The sequence below is a fragment of the Anarhichas minor genome, unplaced genomic scaffold (genome assembly GCF_050575085.1).
Source record: "Anarhichas minor isolate MPS153535 unplaced genomic scaffold, ASM5057508v1 ptg000031l, whole genome shotgun sequence".
Taxonomy (NCBI): Eukaryota; Metazoa; Chordata; class Actinopteri; order Perciformes; family Anarhichadidae; genus Anarhichas; species Anarhichas minor.
In genome coordinates this window covers 1,326,678-1,341,495 of record NW_027466477.1, presented here as the reverse complement: position 1 = coordinate 1,341,495, position 14,818 = coordinate 1,326,678, and positions in this window count along the sequence as shown.

Below are 14,818 nucleotides of genomic sequence, written 5' to 3'. Positions count from 1 at the left end.
TAAACAGTAAGTGGACAATGGACACCAGGAAGGAATGTTTTTCCAGGGGAAGAAAAGGTTAAGACCAATTTCAGGGCCTGCGTGTTGCTACTGCTTATTTGGCCAAAACATCTGTAATAGCAAGAAATGTAGGCCACGGCAGCTGAGAAGCCTGTGGCCCAGAAGACACGGGGTGCAGTGTGAGGACCTTCCATTTAAAACCAGAGTTGAGACTGATATTAATGATAAGCATCATTAATGTCTCACAAGGTTTTCCCCTGCAGGCATCCAACTATGTACTGCAGTATGTGGTGCAGTGTACATTGACATTTGGCTGTGAGCACATTGCACAGCACGGCAGGTTTGAACTCATCTGCTATAAAGTGTACTGAAGGTACAAAGCCATAACTTTCTGGGTATTTACCATCAGTGTAATGAAAATAAGTTTTAATATCATGTCAGAGCCAGTATAAATATGACATGGGTGTGTATCCAGGGCTTTGGTCTGGGTTATTGTACTCAGATGTCTGAAAAAAACAAACAGAACCCAGCCTGTTGTTCTCTATGAAGAGAAACATTTGGATATCCTCAGGTAGCAGATGAGAGAGGGTGTGACTGAAACTCATTTCTACTGTTAAGGTTGCTAGACTGAAATCAAATGCGTTTGTCAGAAAGTAGCTTAAAAAGGACAAGAGCAAACTGATTAGAGAACAAGATTGAAAAAGAATGTCCTAGTTTATTACAACTTGACGTCTTATTTTCAAAGCTGTGGCCACTTTTAGTCATGCAAGTTAATCTGTTGATAAACCACTTCCAGACGTCCAGACTGAAATATCTCCAGAACTACTGGATGGTTAGCCATGAAATTTGGTGCAGATATTCATGGAGCCCAGAGGATGGAAAACAGAGGTTAACTCCCAATGACTTTCCCTCTAGCAATGCCACCATGATGTTGACTTGAGGAATGGTTTGAAATTTGCAACACAGATTGGCTACACATGTTCATTAATGAATGAATGTGTTTAGTGCTAATCAACAAATGTTAGCATGCTAGTGCACTAAACCGAGATGGTGAACATTATACCTGCTAAACATCAGCATGTCAGCATCGTCATCGGGAGCATGTTAGCATGCTGATGTTCCCAAGTACAGCCACACAACAACGCTAACGTGACTTTATACTTTTTACCAGTTACTGTAATAGTGTACTCAAAGCACTTGCTGAGATGTGGGAACATGTCGACATGTGAAATCCAGTGAGGTAAAGAAACATTAGCAGTCTGAGGACAGGTTGTAAACAAACCCACAGTTTAGCCAGATTTGCAGAGGAAAAGTACGTGTGCGTATAACTGTGCCATGTGCTGTAGCCCCAAGTTAAACGAAAAGGTTTGTAAACTGTGATGATGTTTACAATGGATCCTGTTGACCAATTGTTCCATTCACATTCGTTTTCTCCTCCAAGTAAATTTGGCTAAACTGAAGAATTATTTTAAAACTGTATGACTATTTATAGGATTATTTTTGTTTCTTATCCAGTCTGATTTATTTTTAGCAATGTCACCACATTTCCAGATCCAAGCAATTACTTTGGTGATGACAAAAACATGACACCTGTGTTGTTGCAACAAACCCATTTCTATGTCAAACAAGAGCCTGTTTCCACACGTGTCTCCTCCACTCAGTCCTCTTCTGGCAGGAACCAGACTGACACCATAATACCAGCTTGTATTAGTTGTGCTGTCACAATTTCAGAAGTGACCAAGGTTTGAAGGCTAAATCTGGCCCATAATTGATCGGGATTTTTGTTTCTCTGTAAGAGATTCCCGCTGGGTATTTGTGTGATCCGAATTTTTAGATTGTTAGAGCACCGCAACGATGACTTTTGGTACCGGGTCCTTTTCTCGGTGCCATGTTTCAACTGCTGATAGTACCCCCCTCGGGGTGGACGGGATTCTCAGGTGATCGCCCTGAAACTGCAGTGACATCATCATTAACGGGAAACATTTCAACAGCAACCAAACAGAGGCACTTCTGCAATTTGTCAATTGCACGGCATGGTGTAAGTAGCGTGTACAGGGTAGTATGCAGAATAATTCTGCGCACTGTCATTTTTCTTAGAATCTGGGTCATGGGAATTATGAATTGAGGTCACTATTGACAGGTTAGAATGGCACTATTGGAACCATCCATAACTTTTGCTATTTGAAAAACAAAAATAACCGTTCCAATGTGAAACAAACTGAACTGAAGTAGAATGCTTGGTGAGAACTCAGCTTAAGATAGGACTAGAGATGTCTGTCACACTTGCATGTATCTTTAGAGGTGATCACAGATGACGTAAGAGCCATCTGATGAAAGCAAGATGTTTCCACAAAAGCAGTTAGTGAATATGCATAATATGTCATAGGAAGATGTGTTAATGAGTAGAAATGCAGTTATTGTACATGTGAAAGTGGGAGTAAATAGGCCCAATATCTACGTTGTACACCCATGTGATCAACTGTTGCCTAAATGCTCTATCAGTGGTGATGACTAAGTCTAAGATGAATAGAAACTAACCGCCAAAAGGAGGTGATCCAATCCCTAATGAATTTGCACAAACCCCCTTAATGAGTGAATTTGCATAATTTTAATAAAGCTACACCAAGAGAACATACGTGGCAGGAGACGTGGAGCACAGCCGTTTTAAGATGAGCTGGCAAGAAGCTCACCCCACAGGTTTCAAATGATTAATTCCCAGTCATGTGTTGCTGATCATCTGAATATTTCCACAGTACAGTAAAGAAGAATCCTACCATGAGTCAGATCTGCATGCAGCTGTGTGACCCAACACATCAAGGAGAAGAGTGGGGGAAAAATGGCAAGCATTTACCAAAAATTATTGACTTACGGTACACCCTGCAGGGACACCGCAGCCACAGTAATACAGTCAGACCCCCTTCAAATGGAAATACTAAATGTCACGGGAGTGTGGTCAGTGCCCAGATGATTACCATGGGTTTAGCGGTGACCCCCGAGCATAAAATGAGCCAGGAAAGAAGCTTTCTCAGATGTGTTAGCCCTGGTCTGCAGGCCATCTGAACGTGTTTTCCAGGAACACCAACAAAGAAGCCGTTTAATTAAGAGCTCAGCTTGTACTTCAGTCAGATTAGAAGATCGAATACTTCGATACTTTAATAAATATCCTCCAGTGATGTCACTCGGTTAGGTCTGACGACTACAAGTTTGAAAATGAACAAAAACTGGAAGTGTGGTGTTAAAAAGAAGTGAGCTTCCCAGACCTCTGTAGCCCGTAACTCATCTCTAGCTAGAGGCTAACAGCTAGAGGCTACCATGGATGTATAAAAAGAACCGGCTACGGCATTGTAGGCGGAGCCACGTTCATTCTGCGCAAGAAGCAAAAAGCCTTCCACTTGAGAGTATTTCATTCAAATGATAATACTTTCTGCCGATCTTCCGCTCTCATAGAGCAAGGACACTAGTTTTGTCTTTAATCCCGCCTCCCAGCCCTCGGTCCAACCTCATTCTCATTCACAAGAATGGAGGAAGGAAAATAACTCAACTCGGCTATTAGTGCATTTACAACTTTCAGAACCAATTGATTGAAATAATGGCTATTCAAGTGTTCTTACTGGGAGGTTGATTTAACAAAACTATCTGCTGAGTTACAGATGTTTCTTTCCCAATGTACGTCTATGGAAAAATCGGTCTATGGGCCGATTGGCGTCTAATGACGGACCCGTCAAAATATAATTACAGCGTTTTGGCCACTATTTGAAAAATAAATTTGCTTCAAGACCTAGCGCTCTTCCTGAAGGCATAACACACACATATCTACAACAGAACTATTGGCTGTTCAGTTGCATTGTGGGTAATGCCAAAGACCCCCAGGAAGAGCGCTGAACTATGAAGCAAATTTTACATTATGGCCAAACGGTGGAATGACAATTTCCTGGTCTGTCAGGATTCAAACTAATACTCATTCCCATACACCGATGGCACAGCCTTCGGGAGCAGTTTGGAGTGTAGTATCTCGCCCAAGGACACCAAGACATGCTGACTGGAGAAGCCAGGGATCGAACAGCGGGTGCTCCACTTAAAGGACGACTCGCTTTATCTCTTGAGCCACAGCCGCCCAAACGGTGCAGAATCACTGGTACAAGTTCGGGGACTAACTGGTAAAAAATCCAGACTTTTCTTTTGAATTGCGAAGCTGAACTGCCCCTACACAGACGTCTGTATGTGGAAGGCAGGCCTCTGAAATGCCATCCAACTCAGACAAAACATACAGTAACTCTAAACATTCAGGAATTACACTCCGAAATCTTTAGTCTTTGAGACTGTACATCCCTCCCTCTTAATTTGAAATTCAATTTCAAAGTGTTTCTTATGCTCGACTCCTGCGATTGATAGCAGCTGTCCAACAATCCGTACCATATGTGAGGAGTTTTGTGTAAATATTGTACCACGGGAAGCCTGCTTTACATTTCAATTACTATATTTATACAGTCAGCAAACATGATATGCAGGAAAAATGGCAGAAACCCGACTCTGCCCGCCATGAGCGCAATTTATCAGGAATATTTCATCAGATGTTACAGCGTCGGAAGGCACCGCTCTCCTCTGGCACGCGTTAAAACAATGATTAGCTATCGCTCTGCTCAACGTCCCGCTTCGTGAGTCCCCGTGCAGTTGCAGGTGGCTGGTCAATTTTGTCAATTTGCAATGCAGTGTGATTTAGGAACATTAGTTTAATACTAGAGCACTTCCATTTGCACAAATTAAGATAAATAGATACATTTTTACATGTACTCTTGACGCTGTTGTTTGAAACTTTGTCATGGCTACTAGAGTAAAGAAGAGTTTGATTGATATCAGATTGTGAAGCTCAACACATTTTTCATTTACCGCCATTCATTATATGTGACATGCCATGTGTAACATACTGTACTTGACTTCAGGAAAAAACACAGACTGAAGCCAGAGCATTCAGAAACACTAGAGCACCTTCAGGAGGGTTTTGGCGTTTTTAAAAGCATCTAGCTTCTTGGCGGGTATTGGGGGGATTACAGATGTTATACAAGATGAATGTACCGTACAGTGAGTGTTGTGATTCTCTTAGCTGGTCTTCGCACGTGCTGCCGTTTAAAAATAAAAAAAGATGCTTCGGTGTAGCTTGACATTTGGTATGAGGGATTGCGGAGCACCGGTAAGAACAGGGTGGTTACACGTCAATGACATCATCCTGCAGCGAAGATACAGTTTCAATGAAATGTCAGATTGGCAGCAACAACCTGTAAGATATATAAAATAAGAAACCCTTCAAAAATGAACACTGACCTTAAGGTTTTATTAATAATTGATGGGACTACAGCCAGACCAGAGTTTGAGCAGCATGCAGGTACAATACTACTAATGTTGAGTGATTCTGAAAGCTACCAGGGAAGGCAATATGGATAAAATCGTCTTTTACAGTATATTTTCTGGAAAAACAATTAATGAATAGTTCATCAAACGTGAAATCAGTTTTTTTGCCTAATCCATTCAAAAGTCCAAGATTATCCACTGCTGAATGTTTTGATTCTGTAAATACAATATTAGCTTTGCGTATTTCACAATTCGATCCAAGTTTAATTCTCGGTATTGTGATTCAATTCGGAATATATTCTTGATTTAATATCTTGATATCTTTGCGTCTGTGTGTTCGGTTTCTGCAGAACGTTTTGTAAAGCGATGCAGTGAATGTTGGTTCGCCTGGCTGGAGTTCTGTTCACCTGGCTAACATTAATATCTAGATGACGGCATATTTTGAGTAATAAAAACTATTTAAGAAGAAAAATATGTTCCTTTTGCAAAGTTAGTTATTAAGTTATTAAATCCAATACATGCCCAAATACTAGATGCTAGATGAGAAAGTCCAGGTGCTTCACTTAATGATACCTTTTATCATGGAGGTACTTTTGTTGGACAGCATATTGTTCTAAAGTCTGACAAATTATATTATTGTCATTTAATTTAATTATGATTAGAAATCGTAAAAGTGATCGAGGTCATGTTCATCTAACATATACTGTACGTCGATGACTTACAAATGATCAAAGTCATTTCCTTTTTCATGCAATAAGTCGGAAACGTAAAAATGATCGAGGTCATTTCTCTATATTGTAAGATAAGTCAATGTTGAAATGATATAGGCCATGCCCATATACTAAGTTATATAAGTTAATAATGTAGTCATCATGAGAGGCTGAGGAGCTCCTTTCAGAATAATACTCAAGCTGAAGTTTAATCGCAAGCTACACAAGAGTTTAGTTTAGTTGGGCGGCATTAGAGGTGGGAGCGAAATTCCAGATTCATTTATCTAAATAAAGATTAAACATGACAACCATCCACCATGACTTTGCTCTTTGTTGCTATTTGATAACAGCTTATAAATAAAACTATTTTGTATCGGTACAAATAAAGATTGACTGATTGAACCCCTCACATGCCTTGGAAACTGTACAATTTATGATCATATTTGATATGCTGTGATAACCAGAAGTATGCTATTTTAATCATGCCATCAAAATACTGTTTCCGAATCCTCTGCCAGTAACCAGTAATCCAATTTGAAAATAATACGATCTGGATACCTGTGCTGCTTCAGAAGGATTACTGAAGATTGGAGTGAAGGCCTGGCATGACTGATGACAACCCGTTTACAACGTGGAAGCACATGTTCAATCAATTGCTGATATTGCCCCCCTGCGTTACACACAGAAGCTGAATTGTAGTTCCTTAGTCATAATACAGTTGGTATGAATCTTCGCTGTGCATCCTCATGGCACTTTGAATCAAGAGGGGAAGGACGACATATGAAAGATTTAATGTTTTAATGCAGCACAGAAAATGACTGATTATTTGGTGTAATCTCACAATGCTGCATCTGTTAAAAACCTCTGAGCGGTTTGTGTAAGTACAGGCAGCCCCCCCCCCCCCCCCCCCACCCCCCACCCCTCACTGCCCCATAAATTCAGCCCAGAGCAGTGAAGGGAAGCTATGCGCACTGCAGCGAAAAACTCAAACATAACCTCCACAGTTCATATCACTTATCAGCTCGTTGGTAGGAGCGCGTTTCTCCACGCGGGGGTTACCACGACTTTGCACAGGGCAGACAATGCTTCCTTGTTGAGGCCGGCTGTGCCTGTCAAACATGAGTGAGAGCTTTTACAAACGCAATCATAATATTTCCAAGTTGCTTTGCAGAAGGGGCCGTTTTTTTGGCTGCTTTCAACCTGTGTGGCATTGCTGTTTCTTTTTTTTTCTTTTTTATTTTTTCATGGGAGTGTAGCTGCCGGTTGGTATGGGTGAAGCCCTTCGGGTTCCCAGTGGAGGGGTCGTCTCCACGGGTCACGGTAAGGTTTCCCCTCTCCCGTCCTGGATGCTTTCCGAGCCCACTGGTCGATCCACGGGATCAAATAAATTAAAAAAACGTCGGTCCAGCCAAAAGGATGTCGGAACAAGGCCGACTCTTTAATAAAAGCAATAAATCGCGAAACGGAGCAGGAATTCCATTATTAATATGTCCACATGCCTCCTATGGTGCCCATGTTAAATCATTTGATGTAATGGGATAAACATGACTGGGCGCCATTTTCACACAAGGCCTGATTCAGAAACAATCTGTTTCTATGAACCTCTCAGCAAAGTTAGTCTGTCTGGCTCGCAGCCTCGGCCAACGCACCTGCAACTCTATGACAAGCAGACGGTTGCTTTAAAATGTGTATCGCTCTGGTTTCCTGTTCTTTCCTGAGAGGACTAGGAGTATCAGAATACAACAAGAAAGAAGGCTGAGCTCCATTTGTTCATTATTGTTTTGATTGATAAGCTGTACAATCTGCTGCTTCGGTTCCTCATGAATCATACTTTTATGTATAACCACATCCAGAAAAAAACAAAAACACCTGCAACTTCTGTCTTTTCCTTCACTCCAAACATTATCCATCATGTCATATATGAAAGGCTGCTATCTCCAATTGTGGTGTTCTTCTTTTCTCTCCCTCGAATATAAAACATCCATGGTTGATTATGTGTTGAATGTATTTCAGGACTCCTAGGCTGAGCCACCTCTGTACGATTTCCAAATATGAAAACAGCTGGTCCTTCATCCCTGAAGCCATAAAGTGTTTTGAAGCTGCACGACTTTCTCCTGTCAACACCGAGTTGTTGTTTTACCTTGTAGAATCTTTGGAGCATTAACAGCAGCTCCTTCTTCATCCTCCCTGTCTGGGACGGGGGTTTGAGAATAACTTAAAAAGTATCCTAGAGGTCAGAGACCAGATGTCAAAGAGACTGGAGGATAACTATCACGCCTGAAAGTCAGGGTTAGCCTCGTCTCTTCTTCTTTCTAATAACGCTGGTCGCATGTGGTGATGAAAGTCCTTTGAGAGATTTAGGGCAAGGCTTCTAAACACAAGAAACCAGGCAAATGCCGGTTTGATTGGAAAGTTGCACAGTCCAGATCACAGCGGTGAGAGTTATAGCAGACTCACTGGAGAAAGTGTTTCAATACTTTGCCAGTGGAGGAACACGTGTACTTCCAGAGATTAGATTTCAAGAGAAGAGCTCCTCTTTAAAGAGCTTTATGTGGTACAGATGATCAAAGATCAGTCATCAAGACATTTATTAGTTTTAGAGAAGTAGGGATGGGCTGTTTGACAATACAAACCATTTAAAAATATTTGACAACACAAAAATGTGTCAACCATCAGAGAATATCTGATCGTTTATACCATAGCAGGTATCTGGATTCATGTTGACTTTAATCAATATCTCCAGTTTGACAGGGACAGCGCACAGCTTCCTAGCTGCACTAGAGTTAGCTGTAAGCTAATTTGCATCTGTAGTCTTTGGGCAGAACACAGAGTAACATCTCTGTTAAGATAATTAACATCTACTTTAAAAAAACAAAACACATTTTCAGTCATTTTCCAAGCAAAAACATTCTCTGGTTACCTCATTCATATGCATGACAAAATAAACGGATGGGTTTTGGACTGATTGTTCAATGAAACAGGGAGTCTTAAGATGCCATCCTGGTGTTTTAATGAGACATTTTGTGTATGAAACAACACTATTAATGAAGAAAATAATCATACGTTGCAGCCAACTGACGCTGTACCTTCTGTGTTTTTGTTGCATTTGGAACAAGATTCTGTACATGATGTACGAGTTCTCTACTATACAAACATCCATTCACTGACCCTTATGTTTGGTACATGTTACACTCCATCCAGTGTACAGTATGTGATCACTTACATTTTCTCAATACTGCAACCTTTAACCACTAAATATTGGGAAGGGAAATGAGCAGTTTATTGTATCCACAGGTTCAGATAAGGTCTTTGGAGGGCGCGAGTCGTCCTCATGAGAAGAACTTGTAAAACACTTCAGCCCTCCCAGCATCCTCCAGGAGCTTACTCAGCTTGTAGAGACAACAGCCCACTCTGCAGCGTGTCGTAACCCGATAGCCCAATGAGGAGCAATATTTTTGCAACCTTGCCAAGGCAGTTGACATTGGCCCCAATCGAAAACCAACTGCACCGTGTTACGAGGTTCCAGCGGAGGAAGTGTGTCTCTCCATTGAAACTTGACGTGGAAAACAGGCAAGCAGCACGGCCGCGAGTGGGCGGCTGTTTTTTCTCAAGGTGCCGCTGGATCTTCCGAAAAAGCACTTCCACCTCTCTGGTTTGGTTTGTACATGTGACGGATTGATCTAGCATGTGTTGCTGCTCTGTGAGTAGAAATACAGTTGCAACGTCTTTATTTTACACTGATGGTGGGAACTTTTAAAAAACAAGGGTTTCTTTTTTTTATTTTTCAAATCACAGCTTTTTCTTCCCTTATTGAATCAGTTGGGAGTACTCGATGACAAGTTCTCGGGTTTTTACACACTGAGTGCAAGTCTTAATACAATGCTATTGGATTACAAATGTATCTATCGAAGCCTTTTTCCCAAAGAAAACTGAGCTAAAATCCTACAAATAGAGCCAAAAGCTACACAATTCACACGCTGGTGCTTTACAATGTTTAAAAGCTCAAACAATGAACTTGTTTCCATCACGTTTAAGTCTTAATTTGAGAATTTAAGTACAAGTACAGAAATGACTTAATGTCTGCTTTTCTCCTCCTTTATTTCCCTACATTCTGTGCTGCAGAAAACAAGACCACTGGGAGAGAAATGTCCTCGCCTACACCTTGCTGATAGTCAGAACCATATATAACAACTTACAGTCCCAGCAGGTTTCTTCTTTCTTTCTTTCTTTTTTTTTTAAATGTGCTGATTTAGCCACCATGTGCACATCCTAGTTCCTGAGAAGGCTTTGCATAATATGCTATTTGACAGCCGGATGCGATACGAGGAAAAGGAAATAGGATGAAAAAAAAAATTCCATTTCAGCTCTGGACTCTGAACTTGGAAGAGCTAATTCTTCTTTTTTTCATCTCTAAATTGCCAGGTGTAAATCCGCACTGGCTCTGGGCCTGACAGGATATAGAGGGGGGGGGTGTCAAAGTCTTCACAGCTCAAAGTGAGCTCCATTGAGTGGGAGTCCTAAAGCGACTTTTGATATGAAGAGTGTCAGTTATATCTCCCAGCTGCAGATGGGCCAGGTCTGCTTTGAGCGATGGGACTGAACCGAGCACCTGGGATACTTTCCCAAAAACTCCGGAGAAATAAAAGCTCAGGAGTTGAGTACTACACACATTAAAGTCAAAACTTTTACTTCTGGCTTATGTTTTAAAGTCCACCTGGATTCAACAACAGTGAAACTTCTTTTTTTTATTATAAAGACGGCTCTTTTTAGACGGTTTAAAACAGGAAAGGTGAGGAGGAGCGTCCCGCTGGCCGAATAGATTTTCCAAATCATGCAGTTTTAAATCTTGATTCATGACCTTTCATTGCATCTCACCAGAGTGTCTTTGCTGTACCCTTGAAGCATAAATATCATGAAATACTTTGAATGTGGTTACCGCTGAGATGCCCATTGGCAGCGCTCCCCTGTCTGCTGCGGCCATCGCAACCCATTCCAACAACCCATTTCTTCTTCTGGTGAGCATTAAAAACCAGGAATGTCAACTAAAAAGAAATATATATTTATATATTATTTGAACACGGCACAAGCAGCATCCTTCAACGGTTAACCGACCTCACAAAAGGTTAGTGTGCAAAGCTTCACAGAACAGCCTGTGTTGGCATTAATCAATCGTTTAGTTTCTAATATGTGAGAGAATTCAGAAAAAATGTCTAGAGCCCAAAATACAGTCTGCAAATACATGTTTGGTTCAGCTAACAACACAAAACCCAAATATATTCCATTTTAAAATCATTTTTGAACTTTTCCCCAAGAAAGTGGTAATAAGTACAAAATGTAAAAGCTATTTTTGTTTGCCTGTTTACTTTCGTGTAAAACCTTGATATGAACACAAATATCCCCCAAAAATATATATAACATGTTAGCAAAACTAATACATTTACTCTGCTGCTATGGGAGAGATTTGATACAACCAAGTAGATTTTTGCAGAAAAAGGCCCGTTTGTCTTTGCAGATCTCTGATCTTCTGCTTTTGGGAATGTGTGATGGTATCACGAGCAAGCACTTTCAGATGGTGGTTGCTGGAATTGCTACCAAATGGGTGTGGGGTGTTTTTTCCAGATTCATCCCCCTTTTTCATGCTTCTTTTTTCCCCCATTTCTTCTTTCTGAAGGAGGTGAAAACCAAACACTGACTGTAAAGCCACCTGAGGTCGTAAGATAACAGGAGTTCCTCTCTTTAGACAACTTTTTCATTATCCTTGTGTTTTATAGCTGCACCTCTCCGCGTGATCTCACAGGGTTCAGCTGAGAACTTGAGGCTGGGCCCGAAAGCAGAGCAGGAGCCTGGTAACAATATCAAACAGCCGTCGAGCTGCAAAGGAGCTTTCTGTTCCCAGCTCGGGTGTGACCGCGTTGGCTCGCTCCCCCGATCGCCGCGCTACCAGTATGGAGCCTTTTCATTGACGGCCAATGCCTTGTGAGGCGCATGCGGGGGGGGGGGGGGGGATCTGGGTGACATCATCAAAGCTATGTGTGCATTTTTTGTTCCTCTCTGAAAATAAATTTCTCAACGCCGGCTCGTTATTTCACAGCCGAACAGCGGAGCTCCTGGTTGTTTTGTTATGGATGGTTCTCGGTATCGCCTGCCAGTGGTAGCCGCACGCTCAAAGAAAACAGTCCAGGGGATACGTGGCCAAATCAGGCCGCCGTAGGCTTCTCGGCTCAATAACAAGAACCAAATGTTTATGAGACACTTCTGTCTTTGACGAGATCCCACTTGAACATGTCTCCATGATCAATTGATCAGCCAGTCGTCATAGGGCATCGACTCGGGGCAAAATAAACACCCGCTTTTGTTGAAAGATGTGCACTCATTGCGGAACATCTGTGAAGCATTGCACTCGTGACAACCTTAACGTCCCCACGTCTTGATAAATAGCCGCTACAGAACTGCTTCATAAGTCCTGAAATGTTCCAAACTTTTCTTTCAGTTTTTAGGTAATTATTCAGCCTGGCCAGTAAATAAATTGACAGAAATTTCAACTGTTTACACGCTTAAATAATGCAGTTTTAGGGCTACACTCATATCCAAGATAACATTTTATATGCAGAGTTTGTTCACTGCTGTAAACACACAAGAAAAGCATTGTTTAAACAGAAGGAGTCTGACACTCTGTTAAGCGTTTAAGGACTTTAAGAGCCTACAACTCAGTGCCATGCAGAGCAGTAAAAGAGCAGAAGCTTCAAACCCTCACTGATGACTGGAGCTTTCCCCGTTCAAGTGAAATTACCTTTCATCGCACTTTGTTAGCTTCGAACTGAGCAGCAACAGCTTTGATGGTGTGGAGAAACACTTGGGAAATGTGGGTCAATCCAGCTCGCTGAACACCACTGTGACAGTCCAGGAAACAAATCCAAAATGAACAGCACTTTGCATGAGACTGAAATGGATATACACGGAGCACTACCAATACGCTTCGTGAACACTAAAGAAAACAACTCTGTGACCTCTGCTTTGAAACACAACTCCAAAATGTTAAAACTTTTGAGTTTGCATCTGCGGCATTCATCATATTTGATTTGGAAAAATGTCCCAACTTTGAAATCTTTCTTCCACGTTAAGGTAGCGGTTCAATCGATGGAATATCTGCGTCACGGCTCAGAAATGTGAATACACCAAAATATATGCCTTCGAAACATTAAGGCCAAAGTTTCAACTATAGATGCAAAGCAAAAGACAAAAACTTTAAGTATTTTTAGTTTCATAGATAGTTTGGTCTGTATGCGCTCTGCATTACTCCAGTCCACTGTTGCTCCACATGAGCAGCTGCTAAAAGGCCACTGCAAACAACCTGCTGAGCAGCAAACAGCAGACAGACACAGTTAGCAACTAGCTGCCGATCACAGTGGAGCATTTAGGAGCTAAAGAGACAGATATTTCCCTCAGTAGTTGGTAGAGACCAGAAACAGAACTACAAGAGATTAAATATTGGGTTTACATTCATCAGTTAGCCAAATACACGACTTCAAATGAACAATGTTGCTCTGTAACTGCTGGATGTGTAAATAAGCCACTCTGAGCAAGTTCAGCACTTGATATGACAGTGTTGTTTTCACACTTGTTTCTGCTGCCTCCATGCCCAAATATAGTAGTACATACAGATCTCTAGTAATAGTTTTTGCAATACATATATAGGAAGTGGTGATAATCTACAGTGTCTGTATTACGATATGAAAAGACTCGCAACTCGACTTGGCATTTACCACCGATGACTTCCAACGTCACTTGGGCTCGAGCCTTTTGACTTGAATATACTTGTTAACCTTTCCCTACAAGCCCAAAGATTTAAAAGTAAGCCATCTAAAAAGTGCCCCACACATCAAGTTAGTTTTCCTTCTTTTCCTGAATCCACTAACGTCAATGCTGTTCATTCACAACAGGTCGACACTTAACTCCCCACATCCACTTTGTTTGAGCCAGTCTGACAGCATCTAGTGAAGTTACAGGAGACAATCATAAAGAACTAACATTACTGAGCACATGTTGGGGAAAAAAAGCAATGATACCAAAGGTCATTTAATTTGCGAACAAAAAGTATTCGGCGGTCAACAAAAAACTAATATGCAAAGCATACAGGTCAAACATTACAGAGGGAAAAACGGCGTTGCATTTGGTGAAGGGTGATTATGACTTGTTTAGGACTTGAAAGTCAAAGGTTAGGACTTGGGACTTGAGTGCAAAGACTTGAGACTTACGTGTGACCTGCAAAACAATGACTTGGTCCCACCTCTGCAATATTGTGAATATCTGATTTGATACTTCAGTACTTTGCAAATCTATTGGTATTGTAATGTATTTGGTTTCAGGAAAACCTTTTTTTCTGATTCTGGTCTGGTTTAAGTCAAGATTGGACAGCTGAACTAGTAGATAGATAGATACTTTATTCATCCCCAGGGGGAAATTTGTTTAAGTTTAAGTAGCAGTGGTTGCTGGGTTACTGTCCTCTTCACTATCAATGTTAGCGTCCTCCTCGCAGGCTCTTTGCAAGCAAGAAGACTTTTGAAAATAGTTAAAACCACCTTTTTTCTATCCATGTTCATTAGTTAGCAGCTGTAACTTACTAACTACGGCAACATTAGTGAAACTTTCAAACCCTTGCCGTGGAAAATCTCCTCCCCTGTGTCACTATCTGCGTGTTTCATATCTGTAATCTCAGCCTCAGCTACATGCTCTTTCACACAGACGACTGAATAAGTCGTGAG